Raw genomic sequence first — 25201 nt, 5'->3', positions numbered from 1 at the left:
TAACTGCCATCTAAAGATTTGAAACAATGGTACTATAGCTAAGGTTGTTGAGGGCAATCCTTATAGAGGAAATCCTTAGGTTGATATTTTCTCACTGGCAGGAAAATGAAAAACTGGGAGACAGTGAACATCCACCTCATTCTCCCAATTGGGGCAGTAAGACGGCTATGTCAAATGGCTTCAGAAATCATCTTTAACTGCCTCTCTTTTGACCAAAAAACTGAAGCAAAAAGTCAAGAAGACCATAGAGAAGGGAAGACTATAACATGTGGGTTTGAGCCTGGATGTTAAGCATTGCTCTTACATTGTAGTTTTGCTTTTTGGTAGCTGTATGGGTATGATGCATTACTTAACCTCACAGAGCCTCAGTTTTCTTGTCAGAAAAATGGGTGTAGTGAAACTTAACTCTCAAGATAGTAACAATTAACAAGGTGCTATGCCTAACCAATAAGAGACACTGCAACTAAGGGCTACTCCATTTTCCCTTTTTATTCTCTGTTTTTCATAAATGTGGCATCAAGGGGAGGCATCATGGTGGGAGGATAATTCTCCTGTATGCTATAGAAAATAGGTGAAGAAAATGGTAAATACATTAATTTATTAATTAATAAATTATTAATCCATTTCTTCATTCATTGGTCCATCCATCAGTAGTGTATTCATTCTTTCATACATTTATTCAATATATACTGGCAAAACATTGTAGTGGACATTGAGGAAGGGTAGCACGAACCCAGCTCTTAGGATGCGTGTTTTCTAGTGAGGAGAAAGGCATGTGCACAAGTCATGGAAATTACAAGGTAATAAGATAAATGACATATATGCAATTTTAAATTCAGTACTGTGGTAGTGTAGAAGAAGGAGGACAGAGCAGGGGATGTGGAAAGTGTAAGAGAATCAGCAGCATTTGTGCTGGGACTTAAGGTGGTGGCTCTGGGATATCTACAAAAGGGGAATTTTAGAGCAACAATCTGATAGGCAGAAGCAAAGGTATTTCTTTTGAAGCTATGTTTGCATAGCAAAAAACACCAAGTTTGCTCAGACAGCTTATTATATATCAATAAAAATAACTCAATTTTTAAAGATGCTTTTATTCATATTTTTCCATGTAAAAATTATGAAAAAATTTCTAAAGCATTTCTTTTTACTTATTTGCTAAAAAGTTAACAATTATTATTTTTCATTTGATTGCTTCAGGGGCCATATTAGTCAGCTCAGGCTGCCATATCGTAGACTAGGGGCTTAAAAAATAAGCATGCATTTTTCCACTGTTCTGGAGGCTGGCATTCCCAGATCAGGGTGCCAGCATGGTCAAGTTCTGGTGAGAGCTCTCCTCCTGGCTTGCAGATAACAAAGAACTCCGATGTCTCTTCCTCTTCTTATAAGGGCACTAGTTCTGTTGGATCAGGGCTCCACTCTTATGACCTCTTTTAACCTTAATCACCTTTTTAGAGGCCCTGTCTCCAGATATAGTCACATTGGGGATTGGTGCTTCAACATATGAATTTGGGGGGGTGGGGCACAATTCAATCCATAGCAGGCAGGAGCCGACAAAAGCTCACATCTTGGTGCTCTCTCTGCCTTCGAAACATGAGCATGATCGCATTTGAGAACAGATTGGAGAGATAATGGGAACAGCATGATCTACTTTACCAAGTAATGTCTCAGAGTGGTCACAATTGAAAACCTCCAGTGTAAAATTCCAGTATGATTTGTATACTTGTCAAAGACAGTAGCTATTTGAAATAGTAAAGTAATTGACTCTATTCCTCTTTTTAAGGTAATCTTATGAAGATTCTTATAAGAATAAAAATATAAATTTTATCATTTTTCAATCACTGGTTTTATAGAAAACCCACAAAAGATTTTACTGGTTGGTAAACATTTTTAACAGCTGTATTGGATTTTGTTTTTTCTTGCAGGTAGTAGAGATTTTTCAGTGCACATAATTTAATCATGATTAATGGCATGTTTTCAAAAACCAACATGAATGGCTTGTAGCATAAAAGTAATCTCTATTAGTTGACTAAGGAGGGCAGGCACAATCTAAACTTTTACAAGAAGTTGAGAGTTAACTCCAAATAAACTACCTATTTGGTAAAACTTTTGCCAATTAGATATAGAAAGAAGTTTCAATTTTTCTTGTTTATCTCGTGTATCATGACTAAAACTCTGCTCCATAATTCACGTTGAAGTCTTACTCTACTCATTTTGTATTGAATACAGCTACATTGTGCTATAACAAGAGAATTTGGACAGGATATCTGTTGGAGTTAGACTGTTTCTGTGTCCCTTCAGCCAGAACCATCCCTTGGGAAATGTTGGTTTTTGAGAAATCACATGGTGTACCCCTTTTCCTCTATTCCAGCATCTCTGCCACTGAAGGGAAGTTCAGCCGGACAGTGATGACCAAGAAAGGGAAAAGTTACAGATGGACGAATGCAGCTTAGAAGGTATGTGTGGAAAGAAGAGCAGCACTAAGGAGGTATATTGTGAGAATTAGGAAAAAGGTGCTACTTCCCCTGGGTGGACACGGACAACCCCATGCCGGGGTATGTGGTTTGGAAAACAGAATGAAGGGTGGATTTCAGCTCCCACTTGCCCTTGTAAGTGAGCAACTGTCTACCATGGTCTTTGGTGGGGTCAAGTTGAGGCCTAAATTGAGAAATCAGCAATTAATGGTACCTGCTATTATACTTTGCATGTAGTAAGTATGGTTATGAGTGAATAGTTTAATTACAGTTATATTTAAACAGTACCCAGTCCTTTGTGGAACACCCTATCCCAGAATGAGTTTACAAGTCCAGACATTAAAGGTTTTCTACTAATCTGACAGTGAAACATTTATGAGTAGCATTGTAAATTTATAAAATTCTCGTCTTGAATAAGATGAATGATAATCTTGGGAAAAGGAAAGGAATTGGTGTATGCAGTCCATTTTCTGATCTGTCCAGATAAATTTGGATTTGGGATTATCTACCTTTTCATGTGAAATAAAATGATATTTTCCCTTTCTCAAGTCAGTTCAACAAACCGTTGTGCAAAGTCAGAGGCTAAGATGACTAGTGTAGGCCTCCTTCCTCTAAGGGAATTCTTCAACAACTATGGGGAAAGTTGCAATGTGTACTTAAAGAAAAACACAATGGTTTCCTTCTCAGATCCAGGACCACCTACTAATTTTCAAGTCTAGCGTGAGATGATAATGTGGGGGCTGGCAGGGTAGGGAAGTCAGTCTCCCTTCCTAACATATCACAACCTCTGTGCTGGAACATGCTCAGTACCTTGGTCTGAGGTGGGCAAGAAGTCCCATCCCAACCTCTGTCAAGCGACTGGGGCCCTGCCAGCCAGGGGAAGGGAAGACCACTCACCTTCCCTGCCCTGACACATTGCAGGTGTGGCCACCACACTGCTGCACTCATACCTGGGACTCCGCCTAGGAAAACCATAACAGGTATAGTTTTTGATCTTGCCCTTAAAGAATCTCATTTCAATAGGTCTAGAAAGGGGAAAAGGCAATATAGGCTATTTCTGAGGGAAAAGCTCAGTGTGAAAACTCAGCCATGTGTCTGAATTGCTGGTCAACGGAGGGCTCTGCTGATTGGGAAGCAGATGGTAGCTGGTTGCTGGAGATGTCTGAGATGACATTTTTTCGTTCAGTAATCATTTATTAAGTGCCTACTATGTCTCAGACCCTGTGCTAAGTGCTGCTGATATAATGTTGAGCAAAATCATATGAATTCTTTACTCTCATGAGGCTCAGAGCTAATGGAAAAATTAGAGTCAGATTGAGGAGGTTCTTGAATGTCATTTGCATTCAGGGTTTCTCTGTAGACCTGTAATTCTCTAAAGTCAGAAACATTTATCTTTTGTCTCCTGCAGCCTCCACTATTGCCACCCGTATGTTTAAATCATTTCTTTTTCTACATTGTGTATATTGCTATTTGCCCTATCTCTCCAGTGCTAAGGCATCATTTATTTGTAAAATTTATTTTTTACTCCTTTCCACTCTTGATTGTGAGTGATAGTGAAGACAGGAATGTGTTACTGAGGGAGTCTTTGCCAGAGGTCACTTGTAGTTTGGTTGATTGGAATTCAAAGCATATTAGGCAGTGTTAAACTTTGCTAGCTAGCCCGTAGGAACATATTTAGTCCATATGTACCTGCAGTAACTATTAAAGAATATAACTACCACATGGGAGAATGTTTCTATGGGAAAACTCACTCAAGAAATTCTGAGAAAATAAAATGTGTACCTTACTAGGAACAGGGTTTCCTGGTAATAATGATAGAAGACACTCCCATTTTGATTATTTTTCACGTGTCAGGCCTAATCTCTAAAGGGAAGAGTGGGAGCTAAGATTAACCCTTTAACCTTGAGTTTTGGATATGAAGGAATGAAGGCCAGAAGGGTTTGTAGGAGGCAGTGGAGGAGGGGGTTACAGAAGTGTGAAACTATGAACAGCCAGGAGACAGTGGGTGCCTGGAGCATGAAAGAAGTAAGGACCAAGAAATTGGGAAGAGAGGCAGAATATAGGAGGAAGAGGGCCAACTTGGTCTTATTTCCCGTCCTGGCAATACTAACATTCTGCCCAGCTCCTGAAAGCTATCTTGGAATGGGTAACAGGAGTAGGTTACTTTCAGGTGTACAACATAGCAATTCAACATTTATATACCTTATGAAATGATCACCATAATAAGTTTAGTAATCATCTGCCATCATACATAGTTATTATGATTTTATTGACTATATTCCTTATGCTCCTGTATATTACATTCCTGTGAGTTATTTTTAAAAGAATATAGAATTATAGTCTGAAGGCCAGGGGCAAACCCCAGCTCTCCTACTTACCAGCTCTGTGGCCTTGAGTAAGTTACTTCACTTCTCTGAGTTCTAGCTCCGTTATCTAAAAATTGGGTAACACTAATGGCCCCAGACTTACATGGTTATTTTAAGGAATAAATGAGGCAATGTGTGTGGAATATAGAATATAAGCTCTATAGAGGTAGAGAATCTATCTTGCTAAATTCTTAGTGCTTCATACAGTTCCTGATGCTCTACAGGGGCTAAACAAATGTATAAAATTAATGAATAAATAAGAAGAGCTTACCTGAAGTATGCAGGAAGTAAGGACCAAGAAATTGGGAAGAGAGACAGAATTTAGGAGGAAGAAGGCCACCTTGGTCTTATTTCCCATCCTGGCTTTGTAAGTGAAGTGGGATTTCAAAAAGCCTAATTACTAGGTTGTTTACAGTTGATTAATCTACTGTAATGGCAATAAGAAGTGAAGATTCTAGAAGCGTGAGGCTGTGTGAATTCAAGTCCTAACTGTCACTCACCATCTCTATAACCTTGGGCACATTTTGGCCTCAGGTTCTTCTTCTGTGAAATTTGGATAATTATAGTATTAACTTCACGGCAGTATTGTGAAGACAAGATGAGATTAAGCAAAGCATTTCATGCCTGGCACATAGTAAGTGCTCAGTAAATGTTAGGTGTAACAATGATGATGATAATTTTGCTGTTGAGGGCAGCTCTCAGCTCTACAGGCAGGTTTCATTTTACCCAGAGACAAAATCACCCTCTGTCTTTGCCAAAATTGGAGCAAGAAGTGGGTGCTCTGTTTGTCAATCTTCTCTAGCCATCTTGGAAGGGTGTGTGTGGCCCTGAGTCTGGCAAGGATAGAGCTGAACCGAGCTGTTCACAGCAAATCTGCGATGATGATCTTCTCATCTGTCTTCTAAGCTTGTGGGTGGCTCCTTCTTTGGGAAGCAAGTTATAATCAGAACTTGGAACAAGCTACCCTCCAAACAATGCTCTCATTGCCTTTTCTGCCATTTAATTAATGCCAGTCTAATTTTATAAAGTATATAAATATGACTTAGGCATATTTGTACCTATATTTTCCTGTGAGGCTTGCCACAAGATACATAGCCATGGACTCATAAATCATACCCTTCTGATAAATACCTCTGTCCTGAATACTTAACATTATTATTATTATTATTATTACAATTATTATTATTTTTTTTTTGTAGCCACATTTAGTGAACTTAGCAAGTAGAGTGATGTATATTGCTTATCCTCACCTTGAAGTTATTGACTAGAACCGAAAGGTGAACCTCCCATTTCTTCCAGATTACATTTTAGGTAGATTTAGATAGATTTCAGCTGGTAGCCCTCAAGATCCCTTTTGCTACTGCTCTCCTTTCAGTTCTTGTCAATCCAACTCAAGAAACAGACAGCAATCTGGGAGCTGCCACTTGAAGTTTATGAGGACATGATCCATACATGCCTCATTTTTAGAGAATATAAAACCAAGTCAGGCCAGGATTTCAATGCACTCACGTCCTAGAAGAGTTGTAGTGGAACTCCTGCAGGTTAGAAGGGACCAACTGGATGTAGTGGGCTGACTTTGCTGAGCTTTTCTACAACTTCATTTGCATGGTGTCTGTAACCATGTGCACCAACGAGCTGATTTTACTGGCAGTAACTTTTAAGAACTAGTAGAAGAGCCTTTTCGTTTTACCAAATGCATTTTAAAAAATTACATAGAAATCCTCATTGTCAAGTCACATGAAGTGCAATTATAAGCTGAAGGCTTGAAACATGTTTTTTGTTTAAAGCCTGTATTTGACTTAGCAAAAACAACAGCAATAAATTGTATTCAAAAGCACTTTTGAAGCCCGGGCAACAGTATTATTACCAAGAGCAGGGTCTACATAATACCCCCCGTTTTCATTTGGTTTAATTTTTCATAGGCTTCCCAAGGCATCCAAATCTGTGTTTACAATTCTGGAGACAAAGGATTGTTCAGATTCTAGTGCCTGACACTTGCAACTTGGTATTATTAGACAATGATTGTAGCACTTATTTTACATTTGTGTTTTCTTGAAAACTTCTGTGGAAATGACAGAATTCCAGAGAGTAAAATGCAAATATGTTTCATTAAAATATTTAACACAAACATTCTGGTTTTGTCTTCCTCCTGAAACTTCAGATTTATTTCATCTTTTTCCTTTATTTTCCTTTCCCCCAGATAATACCTGTAACATTTTGAAACCTGAAGTAGTTAGTGCCTACAATCAATAGTCAGTAGGAATATAAATGGCAATAATAGGACAGTAAGGAGAGGACTACATCTCTGGCTCAAAGTTCGCCATAAGACTAATTCTTGAATGGCTATAATACATCTGATTTTTTTCCGATGTTGTCCTGTCATATAAGATCTAGTACTACATTGATTCTTCCTAATCTTTTTGCTAAATTGTCATTCCAGAAATAAGTGACTTTCAACATTCCCCAAATCCTTTAACTAACATAAAATCATATTTAGGATCTACATGACAGAAGATACATGCCAGTTACAACACTATAATTTTGATTTTATATTTTCAACAACCCCATCAGGCAATCAAGACAAATGGAAGCATCTCTATTTTAATTGTGATGACAATGAAATGTGGACTGTTTAAATGGCTTGTTCATGGTTACATAGTGACATGGCAGCTAGAGGGATTCAGGTCTCCTGATCCCTATACATAAGATTCTTTTTACTACCCTGTGCAAAATGTTAATTGTCAGGTTAGACAAACCTCTAAGTAGAGGGTTGACCAATTTTGTGATGAGACAGCTGTAGGTAGCAAAGGATACTTTCTTCCCTTAAGTTTATTATGGTAGTCCTGGACAGCTAGTTCCCTGGACACACTCTTGAATTAGTCTTAAGGTGTAATGGTGATTTTGAGCAAGCTAGAATATAGCATCAGAGACCTGGGGAGGTCCAGGTAGTGGACTGGAATAGCTGCAGCTATTAAATATCTAGGTCATCCTTTATAGAGGGTTGTAATATATACTTGAGCTTCGGATTTCAGTGCTGACAAAAAGGAAAAAAAAAATATTCCATCTTGCTAAAATGTAGTCAGACAGCAGTTTGTCTTTCCAAAACATTATTAGGTATTATTACAGAATGTGAACACCTTTCATTCCTGACAAACAGGAAATGTATGCTGCACTACTGGTATGTCAATCATAGTGATAGCATCAATTTTATGGTTTTTAATTCATCCCCACCTCCTGCCGAGCCTTTTGCTCATCCCAAATTATGAATCTTAAAAGGTACGTGATTAAGAAGAAAAAAAATAAAGCTCTGCCTGTGTGAACTACTGTGTGGAAAGCATAGAGGCAGATATTTAAGAAATGTGTAAAGCATGTCCTGACTGCTCAGTGACTGGACAAGTGACTTACGAGTGATTCTTGCAGCTGGGAGGGTCCCTTCATGCTTTTGCTTAAGTATTTTGCTAGCAACTCAGGCGGATAGTTTTTATATGCATTGACACTTTTACACTTGATAAGGAACCTTTATATGCACTGACACCTTTACACTTGATAAAGAAAATAAATTGCACATTAAAGCTATATTTGTCATTCCATGATGCTTCAGTTACATTTTCAATTTAAGTTTTCAGTGTCTATTTCTTTAGCTGTGGGGTTTTGTTGCTTTTGATATATTTTTAAAGAATAAATACTGGAGCCTCGCTTTGAATGAATCAGAGCAATCTTTCTCACAATACTTTTATTTTCACCCCTTCTTTTCTTCAACATGTGATGAAAATGAAGAACTGCCAGTGTCAGTAGGAAGTGAGGCTGTTTAAAAATAAATAAATAACGTGTGATTGTGGGGTGTGTGTATGTGTGTGCACACACACATCCACACACCTACATCTCAACGGGGGTTTGGCAGCCTGGGGTGTCTGAATCTGTCCTCCCCTGCTCATCTCTTGTTTTTGGTGAGGAGCCATTTTTCTTGTTTTTCCTATGCAGCTCCACCTGGACTCCATTTGCTTTCACAAACTCTGCAAATATCACGCACTTATTTAAGATTTAGGAATGTGATCTGATAGTTGCTGATTGAAGGTGAAGCAATAATTAGCAATTGGTCAAGGTCAATTTCCCCTCCTGGCATTGACCACAAAGTGAACATTTCATCTTTGACAGACAATTCTCTGTCTGTTGAGAGCACATGATGACATATTTCATGGATCTTTAATAAGAACTTTTACTCTCTGGTGGCTTCCATGTTTAAATCTCTCTTGGCTATTTCAGCCTTAGCTTTAACATTTTTGGTGCTTGAGTGTTTCAGCGAGAGTGCATGGAACCTTGAAGTAACCCATGTGGCATTTACTTGTGAAGAATTTTCTCATTCTGCTTTTACCACAACTTCTCTATGATTCAGAATTGAAGTATGCTTGTTCTCTTTCATGCGAGAAAGCAAATGTAGAAAATAAGCCCGAGCTCTTCTTTGCCTGGTGGGGCACCAGCACAAAACACTGACTTTTGAGAGTGATGATAAGTAGGCATGCACAAGTGTGGCTAATGCAGCAGTGCCTGCCTTATAGGAAGGCAATGCCCTGCAGAAAAGCTGCCCTTCCCATGTGGGAAGAAGGAATATATCAAGGATCCTGTCAAAGGAGACTTCTGTGCGGACTTGTCCACACTTCTGTTTCCTTGTGTGTGGAGCTAACATTTCCAAAATGCTTTTGTGTGCTCCCTCTCACTTGATTCTTCATTTAGGTATTATGTCTGCATGCAAGGGCACTGAAACTGAGAGAAGTTAAGCTGTTTGCTTTAAGGTCACATAGGTGGTAAGTAGCAGAACTGGCTTTTGAACCCATGTTTTCTGACTCCATATCCAGGGCCCTTTGTTCTAGTTTGTGGTTGCTTATTATTCAAACTACTTCTTTGGCCCTTATTTGTGTTTAAATTCTCCATTAGATAGTTTGATTATGAATTCCTTAAGAACACTGACATGTTTTATAACAGAGATTTGTACATGGTGCACATGGAATGAGCACTTTTGATTGATGAATGAGTTACCCAGTTTTACTCATTCTCCCTTTATGTGGTGTAGCCTTTAATCGCATCCCAAATGTTTACAGACATTACAAGGACTTACTCTGGATATTGGGAACACAAGGTGATTGTTATAAACTGAATGTGCCAAAATTTCTGTGCCAAAGCCCTACCCTTTAGGATTTGGAGATAGGGCCTTCGGATTAGTGTCCTTAAAAGAACAGATACCAGAGAGTGAGTGATCTCCCCACCCCCACCTCCATTTCTCTCCTGTGTTCATATCCTGAGGGAAGGCCAAGTAGGGACATAGCAAGAAGATAGCCATCTATAAGCTAGGAGGACAGCCTCACCCGAACCTAAATTATCTGGCACACTGAACATGGACTTCTTAGCGTTCAGAACTATTCGAAAATAAATTTCTGTTGTTTAAGCCACCCAGTCTGTGGTATTGTGTTATGGCAGCCTGGGTAGACTAGTACAGTGATTAAAACCCAGTCCGATTCGAGCAGCTTATTATCCTGTGAGGTGGCTCGAGAACAGTCATAGAATATAGATGAGCTGGATACATGCCCATGTGCTTTGTCCCTTTGGGAGTGAAACTCAGGGTTATCATACCAGTGGGGGCAAAATGCCCTCAAAGTCAAAATGGCAAAGACACAGTTGTTGAAAACATTCTGTACTTTTTGGAGTTGCCTATAGTAGTACTTGAGTCTGCATGGTTAGGGGGTGAAAGTGAGAATTATGGCAAGAAGACTTCAAAGAGAAGATAAGAGTCTGTGTCTTGAAGAATTAACAGTAGTTGACTAGGGAATAAGATGGAAGACAGTGCATGTTCCTCTGAGAAAATAGAGGTATAAATGAACATAGTAGAATCCTGGATTCTGGACCTTAATGCATTACGGATAGAGCTTAGGATACATGTGGAGGAGATGTAGAAGATGAGGTGGGAAAGATAAGAAAGAGCCAGTTCCTTAAAAATCGTCATACGTTAAGCTTAGAAATTTGATTTTACTCTGTAAGTAATATAGGTGATTTAAAAGAATTTTAACCTGTGTATCTATAGAATCAGAATTGCAGTTTAGAAATTTACTCTCGATGCTCTGTGGACAATGTACTGGAACCCAGTCTTGGGTTAGGGCTGGGAATGGGATTTCAAAGAGTGATGCTTAGACCATACGTTCTCTATGGAAGATGACAGAAAAGCAGTCATGAGCTGGCTTTGAGGTTACCTCCTTAGCTAAAGGATGCAGCTCAAATTTTCAACCACTTCAGAATTCAAGTAATTCTTCCTTATTTTAATTATGACACTGAATTGACTCTTATTTCTGTTAAGAAAAAAAAAAAAGAGTGACTTTTGATCTTGTGGATGCCACACATCACCAATGACAGCTATGCTCTGGTTTTCATCAAAACCCAAAACCAGAGTGTCCCCGAAATGAATAAGCTGGTGGCCTGGTGAGACATTCAGCATTCTCTACTTCTTCTTCTGAAAACTCGTTGGTTTCATTTTTATGAAGTACCATATTTTGCTATGCTTTTAGTTGGACCTAGTTGAATTTTCTTAATCTGATGTTTCTGGTAGCAGTAAAAAGAACAAATAATTACACTCACCAAGCAATTGCTAATGCATGCCCTGAGCCCTAGCCTGGTCAGGATGCTTTCAACTGGAATTAGTTGATATATAGGAGAAAGTTCATGTTTTTGTGGTATGAATTGGATTTTTTGTGTGTGCCTAATGCATTTTAAAACAATTGTAAAATCACTACTCTGAGACTCTTCTGAGAGTAACTCACATGTGAGAAAGGTGGACAGTTTTGTCTTGTTATTAATATGCCTTCCCTCTGATTATTCTGCTCATTCTTTCCTCCTTGAACAAATTTAAATATCAGTCCACTGGAGAGGGACTGTTCTCACTTTTATGTGTTACACGGAATCCTCAAAACTGATTTTGCCCGTTAGTGCTAACAACAGTGATGATTGGTTATCATGGCACCTGCAGATGCCTTTCTTCGTGGGCACTTATTATCAACTGGGAATCTTGTCACCCCAGAATGTTTCTTTATGACTGCATTCTTACTAGCTGTAAGTAACTCTTTTACTCAACAGGGAACAAGGGCCAGATGGCAGGCAGACATGTGCTTGAGACTGGGTGAGTCTCATTTGTTCTCTATTTCTTGTTACTTACTGTCACTCCTTAGCTAACCACACATAAGGAACCCACCCTGTGTGCTGTTTTTTGCTGCGCATATCTGAGACATGATTACAGTAATGTGCTTTTTATTAACATTATTTTTATGACTTTTGTTGTTTCAATCGGCCTCATTTTTTGGAAAGGTGAGATAAAAATAAATTCAACTATGTAAACAGGTCAGCCAGAACACAGATGTGTAAATACAATGAATGTTGTCCCCTTCCAATTAATAACCTTGAACTTATTCCAAAAACAATGTTACAGCGCAAAAATAATTTTGTTTGGGAAATTCTCTTTTGAAAATGTCTTTAGAGCCTATCAATCACAGCAAATCATCTTTTTCTGAGGGTGGGTTTGATCTTTCTTAAAAAATTCCTTGAACAAATAATTATTAGGTGCTTACTAAGTGGCAGGCAGTATACTAGGAGCAAGGTGCAAGACAGACGTGGGTTCTGCCTTTGAAGACATTTAAGATCAAATCTGAGATGAATGTCTGAGCCCTGGATAATACCTTTACTGATAAAAGCGAGATGTGACTATACAGTGACAATCTTAACTGCCTGAAATGACAATTTTAAAGAAGAGATTTAAAACATTTTGAGTAATGGCAGCATTTCTAGAATACCTCTTACACATACTACCTAAAAGACAAACACTGACTTTTTAGTGAGTGCACACAGTATATACTTTATAAAACATTTTATATACATTATACCACTCTCTACTTACAGGCACTCAGTATTGTTCACCAGGTTTGAGTACTGAATTCCTCTACTATAAAATGAATGATATCTGGGTGTTTTCTATGTCTAAAATTCTGTGATTCTTATGTCCCTTATCCCATGTATTCATACTGTATCATGGGTTTAGTATTGTAGAATAGTGCCCTGTGATCTATCCGGCTGAGGATCTTCCAAACAGAGATGAGTGTCCAATATGTTCTCCTGGGGGTGGCAGGTAGTGGCAGGAGGCCAGGGGCTCTGCCAGGCTGGGCATCTAGAAGCCTGATAAAAGATGGGCCAGGCTCACCCTCAGCCACAAGGTGAGAAGCAGAGGGAGACTGAAGTTGAAATCCTAGTTGATGGAGCTCCCCTGGGAGTGAGGGAGGGTCTGAAATACCAATATCAAAAGGTCAGGCAGAGCCAGAATCAGACTCAAAGAAAAATATTGGCTAGACAAATTAAAGAGGTTGAGGAGGCAGAAGGCTACCTAACGAAACAAGATTTTATTTTTCATGAGTGCTGAAGACAGAGCCCAAGAACCATTAGAGTGATAAGGCAAAAAAGGGGAAAAACAAAACAAAACAAATAAAAAACCTTTCTTTCTTAATCTCATCAGTGGTTGAACAATAAAAATGTAAAGAAAATGTAGCTCTGTTCTAAAACTTTATCTCATCAGCTTTCCCAACCAATAGCCCATTCTTATAAGGAAATGCAGTGTTTATCAAATGGAACATCTTGATGATTTCTCCATAGAACAAGTATTTAGAGATTGAAATGGAGATTTTTCTTTATATCTCAATCTCAGTATCTTTGGGCTTTCTTTGTCCATATCATCAATAATAATATGTTTATAAGTCCAATTATTAAGTAGATCTAAAAATCTCTTTTCTTTCAAAATGTATACACAGTTAGTGAAAAGTCAGAAGACTTTTGTTTCAACATTTTGCTGCTCATCCCAGAAAAGTAAGTGGAATGTTTGTTTGAATATGTCATAGTGATATTAAGAGATAAAAGTAGCCCTTGGTGGCTGTGACTACTTACATACACACAGACACAAACACACAATGCGGATGAAGGGTAAACTGTGAGAACATTTCTTAGAGTTATGGGTATGATAGGGCCCCTTTGCAAAAACTTTTACTTTGGGCTCAGTATTTCAACTCATTTTCCTCATCACGTTCAATGTTCATACCTGTGTTTTCCCAGCACATCTTAGCTTATCCATGTGGACAGCACATTGTTCCAGGAGGAAGGAAGATACAATAGATAAAATTTTGTACAAATCATGGGTAGAGAAAGCTGCTAATAATCTGTTTCTAGTTTTCTACTTCTGGTTTTGTATCATTTTTACCTTTAGGCACATTTACTAGTGGCACTTCAAACATCCAAAACTTGCTTGTTTTCCTGTGTATTTTTCAGTCTTTTTCTGGAGAGTTTCTAAGTATCTAGGTGTTTTTCTCATCAGCCATACTCCAGAATTTTAGCACCCGTAAGTCTGCTTACAGGCCTTTTTGCTTTGCTGTTGTTGTTTTCTTTCCCTGAACAAATTTGTAACATTAGGTCACACTTTATCAAGACGCTTTATTTTCCATCTGCTCTCCATTTTTGCTCTATTATTAGGCTATGCTTCTGGTATTCAGTCAGATCCCGCTTCATTTCCAGGACTCTCATTGACGTCAGTGGGGAACTAGGCAGAGGAGGAGAGCGTGATGCTCAGCTTGGCTGCGCAGGCTGTTTGGGGAAAAACGTCTGGTCTCCTTGAGGTGGGACTTCCGTTGGAGGGACCTCTGTTCATTTCCTACAAGGAATGGAGCCTCTGCGTCATGTTTAATGCACCCGCCACGACAGGATGATACACTTGCTCAACCACCCAAATATATTGACTTTCTGTTAAAAGGCTTTTAACATAAATTTTAAGAGATTAACAAAATACGTCACAGGCTATTGCTGAGAATGCAGGGTTTTAACTACGTTTCTCCTCCATTGATTTTAGTTAATATATTTTAACCACCCCCTTATTTTACTGTACCTTTTAATTTGTTATTCATTTGTTTGAAACCGAACTCTGCTGAGGCGCTCTGGACCCACAGGAACTGAAATAGTTTGCCTTCATTATCTGGTAGACCTGCTCGAGTCTGTAGCCCCTGACAGAAACCACAAGACTGTACAAACTGGCAACTGTGGGTTTGTCTGTTCTCTATTGATTCTATTTCTGGAAGAAAAAAAAGAAAAAAACACGAACCAATGGGTAAGACATGTGACTGTAAAACTGACCCAAAGCTCCCATCAGAAGGGGGATGGAGACCTTTAGCAGAGAGGTCATAATGGGACCCCAACACTTTTCTGTTTGCCTCTTAAACATGGCCTTTGAAAGCTTTGACTTACAAGTTTAACTCCTTGAATATGAAAAGGCTATAGAATCTTAATGTGCTATAGCATGTTATTTAAATTTGGGCCTATTGTCCCAAATATCTAAAAGTTTATATATTAAAGACCCAATATAACTTTGCTTATTAGGTGTCTTAGTTCTTCCAACATGAGAATAACAAGGCAACTTCACCATAAGGAAGGCTTTAAAAGAAAACAATACACATGTACTTTTCACTACGAAACTGCAACTGCTATAGTGTTTCCTTTTCCTGAGCTTTGGTGTTGGTGCTAAATACCAATACTCAAGTAAATAGAATGCAGGACTTCTATGTTGTATGGTTTAATGAAAGAGTTCTGGCTTCAGCTCTAATAAGCTATGCATCCTGATCTTCTCTCTCCTTCTCCATTGCATGTGAAGTGACCAGACGATCTCTAAGGCCTATTCTAGTTCAAAGATTTGAAATGAATAAAAGCCCCTGGTCACAACAGAGAGATCCAGGTAGTGGAGAACACATTCTATTACACACACACACACACACACACACACTCACATACACTCACCAGAAAAACCAAAATAGCTCCCCTCTCATCCTCCCCCAACAATGACAATGCAGCCATCTGTTGGACGTTCCATTTCACTTAGCAGCTGCGCTTAGATACAGAAATCTGCATTCCTCCGGCTCGTGCTGGTATGTATGCAGCATGTGTGGGTACTAGCACTTGATTCTCCCACCCAAAAAAATGGCTCTCATTGAATAAAAATGATCACAGAAACGTTCTTACTCTCCCATCACATAAAATGCCTTTTTCTCTGGTAATAGGCATTTGGATCTATCTCTACTCCTCTGTGTATTAAAATATATTTTCTTAGAGATATTCACATCAAGCAATCATCTAAAATTGAGGATGACAACCAGTGAAACTCTTGCCTTGCTAGAAACCTCAGCCTTGAAAGAGTGTGGGAGAAGTTGGAATATAAAGTTCCATTCTACTTTTATTTTGTCAATACCCCTAACATAGCACTTAAGCACTGAGAAACGAATATTGTTCCAAAGTGAACCAGGAGGCTTTCAAAAGCAGCATTCATCTTACCATCAAACTAAAGGGAAATGTATAAGATGAATCTCCAAAGGGGAAAGAAAAGTGAAGTCATTTAAATGTTGCACTCCCACCCCCTTGCTTCTTTTTCAAACTAAAAATTTGTCTTCTGAGACATATACAAAATGGTGTATCATTTAAAAAGAGGTGCCTGGGTTGGGGGTTGGGAGAAGTCAGAGTCATAAACAACAACGAAAAGGGTCCTACAGGCTCTGCAGACAGAAAACCTTGGATAAAATTGGATCTGCTTTTGAGAACATAATTTAGGACATTTGTTATAAGATTACTGTGGTTTTCTATAAATGTTAGTTTGCTGTATTATTTTCCATGAACTAGTTTTCCAAAATGCAGCCTATTTTGCCCCAAAACATGGAATCATTAAAGCTCAGATGAGGCCCTGATTCATGGGGAGTCACCCAGAAACAGCTGGTCAGCCATCTGCAGCCCCAGAGTCCACTTATTTTTACTTTATTCAGCTAATTCTTTATGTAGAGGGGAAGAAGATACATCAATCCTGGGAGAAGAGTATGGCTCGTGTAAGAAAATGATGACTAACTCCTGCCTGACACTGGTATCTGGTGGCCTGATGTGCTGATTTGGAGAGGCGGCAAGTTTCCTATGTGCATTAGGCTTTCAAACTCTTTACTACATGTGCATTATTTTCTGTGCATCCTGTTCTCTGGCAAAAGGAAAGAAATGATGATACACCATTGATTGTTTTGTGGGAATTGGTCCAGATTAGTGCACCCTCGAGAGCTATAACTGGCCTTTTCAAGGCAGGCAGAAGAGCCTGCAGAATCAAGGACAAGCCTGCAAGTCAAACTTCTGTGTGTTTGTCTACTCATCTCTCAAGAGCCCCTCAATTAGACCGTTTTGCTGCCCTATATTCTGTGGCCAAAAAATGTTGGGGATAAAGGCACTATGTGACACAGATTAAAAGATAAACCATGATTCAATGTCATAATCATGTTAAATAGAAATGTTGAGTAAATATTTAGGCAGTGCTCTTTTATTTTGCATTTGGATATTATTGTCATTAAGTTGTGCATAATTCTATCAGAATAGCCTTTGCTTCCCTGAATGGTAAGGGGAACTTGTTGACCAAGGATGGATGTTTATGTTATCCCTTTCTCATGCTACTTGAGGCAATTCATTTCGATGACAGAGCCAGATGACTGTGTGGGAAGGAAAATGTTCTCGTTCTAGGAAGAAGGTGCTTAGGTACACAGGTGTATGCTGCACACAGGTAGGCATAATTATAGTTTAATCAAATTCTTTATCTCTGGAGACCAGTTTTGACACATCATTTAATATTTTAATTTTTTCCTTGAATCATCAAAACCTTTTACCCATTCCCCCCATAAACGTACACACACAAATGCACACACACACACACACACACACACACAACATATATATGTATCCTCCTTATTTAATTTTTTTATCTTATCACCGAGGTTTTTCATTTTCTTAATGACTTACATAGCTACACTACAAGATAAGTCTTAGTTTTTACAGATAAAAGGTAGAGAAGATATACTTTTATAGCTACAGTTAGCCTCTATGGCATTATAATCCCAGGACCTAATTTACTTGTCACTTCTCATTTTTCTGGTGTACAGCCATGAAAAGATTCTGGGATAGTTGACTAGAACAAAAGGCAAATGTACCTTTAATTGATAAGGCTCACAATTTTAAGAAAGAATCAGAAAACCATCTGTACTGTAAACTTTTGTGTCTCTTATTCATTCCTGTTTACTCTGCTATTCAATCCAAATAAAGATTGTTTCCACCTCAGCAACACAAAAATCACATGGAGTACCCTTCAGGCTGTCAGTCAGAGGAAAGATATACATATGCCCAAAGTATACACTGTGCTTGTTCAAAGTGTTATTTGGGGAAAATATGTTGCATGTTCTCCTGGCTCTCCTAGTTTTACATTTTGAATTAATGCAATTTATTCTAATTTATGACAACTGTTTGAAAGGCTTGCTCTTCATCTTCCCATTTATAAAGAAGTTATTTACATAGAAGAGGAAAAGCAGTAAGGAAATTGGATTGCTTTGCACAGTCAGGTAGAAGAATCAAGTGGACTCTGTCTTGTAGTCAGCATTGTGATCTAGGGCCGAGTGTAAGGATGTCTTTCTCATAACACCCTTTTCTGCCTCTTTGTAGATAGGAACAAAATTATGGAGAACCTTTCTTCTGCTTCTTAAAGAAAGCCTTATACAATTGAGTTAATTACCTCCCCCTCCTCTCTTGTTCTCTCTTCCTGTACTTATATAGCAGCTATCACCATAGTCCCTACAAACGTTGATAAGTGTGCTATTTTAGAAAAAAGAAAAAGAAAAAGAAAAAGAAAAAAGCACAAGGCAGGGGGAAAAAAAACAGATTCTTCCTTGTTCTAGTATAAGGATCCTTTAAGACCTAAACTCCTGGGACATCTCAATGATTTTAGAGATCTTTTAAATAGCCCTGAATGAAAGGGGTTGGTCTCATTGTACCTAGAAGAGTGCCTCAACTATAATAGACGTTTAAAGAATATCTGTTTATTGGCATCACTGGTACCTATTCTTCTCAACTTCCTTGTTTAAAAACAAAGATGCATCCCAGATTGCTCTGCCCTGCCTTCCTTCTTCCCTTCAGGGCTTGTTGTGAAAGGGCCGCTAGGTGAAGGAACTCAGACAGAAAGATGATGGGGGAGCACATATTGATTTCAGGGCTAATAAAGGATCTGGATCTCCCTTGGGGTTTTCATAAAATTCTACTGGCATATGGTATTTTATCCAGCTAACTGTGTATGTGCCCGAAGTGGTATATGGACATGCACAACTTCAGCTACTAACATCCTTAAAAGAAGTCACAAGTAATAGACACTACGATTTATTATTTTGTGCCAGACACTGTTCTAATCCCCTCATTTGTATTAACTCACTTAATTCTTGTAACATTTCTAGAAGGTATGTCCCATTATTATCACCATTGTTTTATAAATGAAGAAGCTGAATGATGGAAAGATTAAGTAAATAGCCCAGGCCATTCAATTAGTACTGACCACTAAAAGGGATTTGAACCTGGGCAGTCCCATTGCAGGGTCCATGTTCTTAACCATCATACTCTGCCTGCTCTGTCTGGAACTACTTAATTTCAAACTGGGTTAGAACTTAGAGCTGAGAACAAACCTTTAGGGTAATATGATTTTAGGTCTGGATCTTGCCAGTTACGGTAATGATCTGCTGAACCTCAAATCTAATCTGGCCTCAGAGCAGGCAACTGAGCATAAGATTCCCAAGAAAGTATTGTTCTAAATTATTCTTTGTTTATGTGGCTTTAAAGTGTTGAATGCAGTGCATACAGAAACTGTGGAATGAATCCATGGCTGTATGCTAAAGCAGTGTATTTATTAAGTAGACATTTACTGAGCATATACTATGCAAAATTACTGAGGATACAATGAAATCATTTTGCTTTTATGGATATATCAGTACATTGGATGGGGGAAACCTAAACACATGCATAAATAGTTAAAGTGTTCCTTAAGTATGGTTGGAGGAATCTACAAAATATAATGGCAGCGAGGTAAGATTTTTTGTGTGGATGGTGGGAATTAGTGCAGAGTAGTAGGGGTCAGGCTAAGGATATCTACATGGAGAACTAAGTTCTTATATTTATGTCTTGAAAAGTTGATAAAGAGTTATGCAGTCAGGTAACTACGTGAGGACAATCTAAGAAGATGGAGCAGTTTGTTCAAAGACTTGAAAGCATGAAAGAGCATGATGCTGTAAATATGGTATAGCTGGTGTGAGGTGCCAAAGTGGTGAGAGATGGGGCCAAAAGGGTAAGCAGGGATCAGACCAGTAAGCTCATGTCACCTGTGGCTCCTATGCTGCAGGTATGGGCATACCACAGGGGATGATATACTGGGCACTAGTCTAATCTAACTTCTTTTATGAAAAGGAGCTCAGAAGTTGATGGCCTGGAGGAGGGTAAAACAAAGGGAAAAGGGGCAGTGAAGGAATCTTCTGGTACAGTGCAAGACGCTAAACATATTATCACCTTTAATACTCAGAACAATTCTATGTGCAAGATATTTTCTCCATTTTATAGATTTAAAAAAAATCTGGGAATTGTTGAGTAACTTGCATAAGGTCTTATAGCAAGTGAGAGCTGTTTAATTTTGTATCAGTTGGACTCCAAACCCTCCCCACTTCCCACTATGTCATGCTGTCTCCTATTTCAATTACTTAAAAAAAAAAAAAAAAAGTCTGCACTTTCAATCTCCACTTTGAATCGCTGAAAACGTTATTACACTTCCCAGATTCTCTCCCTAACCTCTTGACCATACCTTCTTAGCCTCTTCGCTGCTGCATATCTTCTTCAGCCTTCCTTTCTTTCTTTTTCTTATAGTTCTCCCTTCCACATGCTCCTCTTCTCCTCCTCCTTCCTCTCATGCCCATCTCTCCCCCTTGACAAGATCCCTCGTTCTGAAGTGATCCCATATATTCATGTATCCCATTCAGAAATCTGAGACGTCAGCCACCTACCCTCTGTACTTTTCTAACTCTCAACACTGAAGTGTTCCCATGTCCTGTTTCCATTTTTGTGTCTGTCTTTGTTGCATGTTTGGTTAGTGATCATCAGTCTTACCTATATTATTGCAACAGCATTTTGACTAGTCTTGAACTACATTTGGCCATCAAAGTTATGTTTCTGAAAAGAAATCTGACCCCACATCTCCCCCGTTTAAAACTCTTCATTGGCTCCCTATTAAAAGCAGAACAAAATATATTATATTTTAAGAATGATCTACAAGTACACTGAGATTGAGCTACCAGTTTTGTGTCACTTTATTCACCCATAATTTAGCACTCAATAATCATTTGTTGGATGAATAAATGAATGAATGAAACTAACTTGCTTAAACTGATGTCTTTAAAAGAATTAGAGGTACAAGTAATCTTAAATAATATCTTCATTTTTTCTTAGTTGCTATCCCAAGGCAGCTACTAATACTCCAAATGTTTATAAACAAAGCATCAGCATTGACTAGTTAGAAACGGCGTGGGCTCTGTGTCGCTGTACAGTATACTATAGAGCCCAGCTGGACTTTTCTTTAGGAGATCGTTTTTTTTATTAGCTTAAAACCCCCTAAGTTGAGTGCCCTCTCCTTTATACAAGGTAGAAGTGCTTCTGCACAGAGTTCTCTGACTTTGGACATCATCCTAGAAGCCTCCTCTAGCTCCAGTTGGCTTCCTCTCTCAAGCAGCTGAAGGACAAGAATGAAGTAAAATTCACAGGTGGAATCTGGGGCATTAAGGACAGAACAGCCCCTATGTTCCTGGAGGATGTGACTCAGAGAGGAACATCACTCTCCAAATTTTCCCTTCTCGCCCCATAAAAGTTCGGCAGAAAGACCTTTGAGGGTACACGTAGAATTCCCCTCTTTTTGAGCCATTAGCTTTCTATGAATTTTTCAATCTCAAGCTCCATTCTTCTTGTCTCCTTTTCTCACCTTTTTCTGTTACTTGTATTTCTGCCTCTCCCACAAATGGTTCCTATTTCCTCAATTGAATAAAATTATAACCTGTTGTACATGTTTAGCATATTCATTAAATAAATTTTAGCACCTAAGAATCAAATAAATATTGCTTTTTAGGAATCCCTTTCTGACAAAAACAGTTAAGCCATAACAAAACAGTTTTTTTTGTTGTTGTTTTTTAATTTGGATGAAAAGCCTTGAATACATCATTTTTGTTCTAATGGGGCATTCATTTATTGAATATATAAAAGCAAAAAGAAGAAAACCCTATTGTGGTCTAAGTACTTAAATAAAAAAGGCAATAGAAAGGAGAGACTAATATTAAGAGAGAGGAGGAGAAAAAGGAGGAGACTTCACAGATGAAAAGTTAAAAAGAAAAGTGAAAAAGAAAAAAAGAAATTGGACAAATAAATAAGTAGCCTGTAATGACTATATGATCTTTCTGGTTCACGGTCCTTTCCTTCTCAACATGGGTGGAATTTCTATGCAGCCAAAGGAAGACCAGCCAGAGTGTAAGAAATCACATCTGGTTTTATTCATGAAACCAGTTTTTGAGAATCCACTATGCACTAGGTATTGTTCTAGGCAGTTGGGAATCTTATAAGAATACTTTATGGTGCTGATCTTCTATGTTTCTTTTTATGTTAAGAGCAAGTTCTTTTCAGGGAAACATTCTTTTATTTTGTCAGCCTCTCTTTTTGTAAGTTGCTTTGTGTGCCAGCCAAAACCAAAGGCAAAAAGTAGGTAAAAAGCAAAAGAATAAAATCCTTATAAAGATTTGTATTAAACATACTGTGGAGAGAGGTGTAAGTCTTTTCTTCTTGTATTTGCATCTGTTTCCCTATCCCCAAAAGGAATTAGCAGAATAAACCCCTACTGTACCTGGTGGAAGTAATGCACAGCGGAAGCTTCACTTGTGCCATTGGATATTAATGCTAATGTACACGAGTTAAATATAGTACAAAGCAAGTGTGTCAGAAGGAAAAACACAAAGCAACTAACTTCACACTGCAAAGGGTGGGATGGTGATGAGGAGATGATTATACCCTGAAACATTAGGATAAATTGCCATGGTAAGAGGAGAATATGGTGAGTGTATGAAACTGAGTCATGCGAACCTAATATCCTCAGTGGCAAAGAAAACCCATGAATATTGCCTAGATAGGTGTGGATGAACGGGTTCGGAAAGAGACAGAAACCAGTGGTGATGCTAAGAAGCGGGCTCCATAGGAAAGGTGGGGTTCTCTAAGTTTTCTGGGTTTTTCCACGCCTAACGTGAGACAGTAAGAAGACCATACACCATTATATAATCAGTAGTAGCAAGCGCTAGTCCTCCAAATCTACAGAGTTGCCATTGCCTAATTGTTACATACAACTTTGAAAAAACTCCAGAACTGTTTTATGGTGAAAAAACTCCAGAACTGTTTTATGGGCAATGGCTTAAATGAAGGAACTTGGTTCTGAGGAATTGATCCATGGTTGTGAGATTTGTGCCTGTATCCATGGTAAATTTTGGTGCCAACATGTACCCCCATCTTTTCTCCAGGAGACTGTGTGATAGCTGAGTGAAAGCCCTGGATGGGGAGTTGGGACAACTGTATTTGAGAAATGCTTCTTTCACTACGCATCCACGTCATCTTGAGAAGTTAACTTTTCGTCACGCTATTTATTTTTTCATTTCTAAAGCAAGACAGTTAAACCAGGTGACTTCAGTTCTTTCTGGTTATGACATTCTGGATTCTCAGTATGTTAAATTGAAACATTCCATTCATGACCAAGGGTAGAAATTGTGTTGAATATTCTAGTCACAGATGATGACAGTATGGCTGCCTGTGCTCGGAGCCTGCTATTGAGGAGCCTAAGCTTTCTCTGGGCACTGAGTACCACCTTACAGGAAAGATGCTTCTCCTTAAACTGGGATAGCCACGTGTATACCTGAACACAGCTGGTTCTGAGTGGCTCCCCCACTTTAGTCAATTTATATGTCCCCAGGGCTAGGAATAGTCAGTGCCACTCACTAAGTGCTCAGAAAATCTTTGGTGAATGAGTAAAATAATTATCTCCTGGGAAACTGATACCTAAATGGAACTTAAAAGGCTGTAAAGGATAAGGGCCAGGCGTTCCAGGGCATACAGTACTGAGTGTAACCCTGGATAAAGGCAAGAACTCTGTTTCCAAATCTCAGCTCTGTCACTTATTATCTGGCTGACCCAAGGCAAATTACTTAATCTTTCCAAGTCTAATCCTTTTCCAGAGAATGTGGGATTAAAATGGTGTCTCCTTCATATGGACATTGCAAAGGTTAAACAAGTACTGAATTATGAGCCCAATACCTAGCAAATAGTGAGTAGTCATTAAATATTAACTCTACTTAAGTCAGTTTTGAACTCTGAGGACAAAACTTCTTCCAGAGTTATAGGGATGCAGATGTATTCCATGAAAGAGCTAGCTAACTAGTTATTCAATAACAGTGGAATCGAGGTTTCCTCAATATATTCTCTACTGAGCTGGATTGTGTTGTGTGGTAAGGGGAGCTGGGAGAGTGCATTTAAAAGAGAGATTAAGAGTAAAGAAGAAACAAACAGGTGGCTAGCTAGTATTTAGAGAAAAGTGAATTCAGCAGAGAGAACACACAGGATCTAGACTGGATGCAATGATATTACATAGGCTTTGGCTTGAGGCATTAATTAGTACAGTGTCATCTGTGGGGAGAGAACCACACAGTCTCAGTCACTAAGGCAAAGGGCACTGGCCTGGTTGGCCCGAGCGTCTGGCTTAGGTGAAGGCAAAATGCTCAGAGGATGTTGGGTCCCAGAAGATATGGGGGCCAATCATGGTGTACACAGGGAATGCTAGAGACTTTTCTGACATAGCTGCTTTGGGGTTTGAAGATAGCCTCTGGTTTGGGGCAGGGCCAGAGCAGACTGTGACTGACGAGATAGGAAGTGTAGGATTAGCAAGAGTTGGTCTTAGACCATGAATGAGTGAGGCTGGGATGTGGAGATGGGCCCAAGACCTAGAAGAAAGCTAGGTAAGAGGTTGGGAAAAGGGCAGAAGGCACATCTTGCCTCAAGGGAGACATCGAAGTCCCTATGAGCTAAAATAGCAGGAGAGAAAATAGAAGGTTAAGGAGAGAGCACTTTAATTTTGAGACAATAGAGCCACCCAAGTTTTACTCTGTTTGTAGGTAAAATATCTGCAAGGCATCAAAAATTAGTTCTCTATTGTACCATGTGAGATTGACAGAACCCATACACATTCTGCTTTAATATCATTGGCTCAGAAGTTAAGCTGGCTGCAGAGACAGATGATAAAAAAACTTGGCAGGGGCTGGCAGCCGAGCTACAGAGAAGGAATAAAAGCAAAGAGAGGAATAAAGAGGAGAAAATGAAGCTGAGAAACACTGACCATAGAAAAGAAAGCTAAACTTTCTA

At 38.8% G+C, this 25201-nt stretch overlaps 2 long non-coding RNA genes across 4 annotated transcripts in view; one reads left to right on the top strand and one right to left on the bottom strand.

The window, feature by feature from the left end:
• Positions 1–25201, top strand: part of LOC109448662 (uncharacterized) — a 439520-nt gene that overhangs the window by 327107 nt on the left and 87212 nt on the right. For all 3 annotated transcript variants that reach the window (XR_012495023.1, XR_002137562.2, XR_012495024.1), the window contains one exon: positions 2369–2453. This is a non-coding gene — a long non-coding RNA (uncharacterized LOC109448662). The remainder of the gene's footprint in view (positions 1–2368; positions 2454–25201) is intronic.
• On the bottom strand, positions 14322–15030 carry LOC141570413 (uncharacterized). Its single transcript, XR_012494418.1, has 2 exons — positions 14790–15030; positions 14322–14558 (listed from the first exon to the last, which is right to left on the bottom strand). It is a non-coding gene; the product is annotated as an uncharacterized LOC141570413 (long non-coding RNA).

The sequence above is a fragment of the Rhinolophus sinicus genome, linkage group LG03 (assembly GCF_036562045.2).
Source record: "Rhinolophus sinicus isolate RSC01 linkage group LG03, ASM3656204v1, whole genome shotgun sequence".
NCBI classification, from domain to species: domain Eukaryota; kingdom Metazoa; phylum Chordata; class Mammalia; order Chiroptera; family Rhinolophidae; genus Rhinolophus; species Rhinolophus sinicus.
The sequence above is the reverse complement of the archived record's forward strand: the minus strand, read 5'-3'. Positions and strand labels throughout refer to the sequence as shown.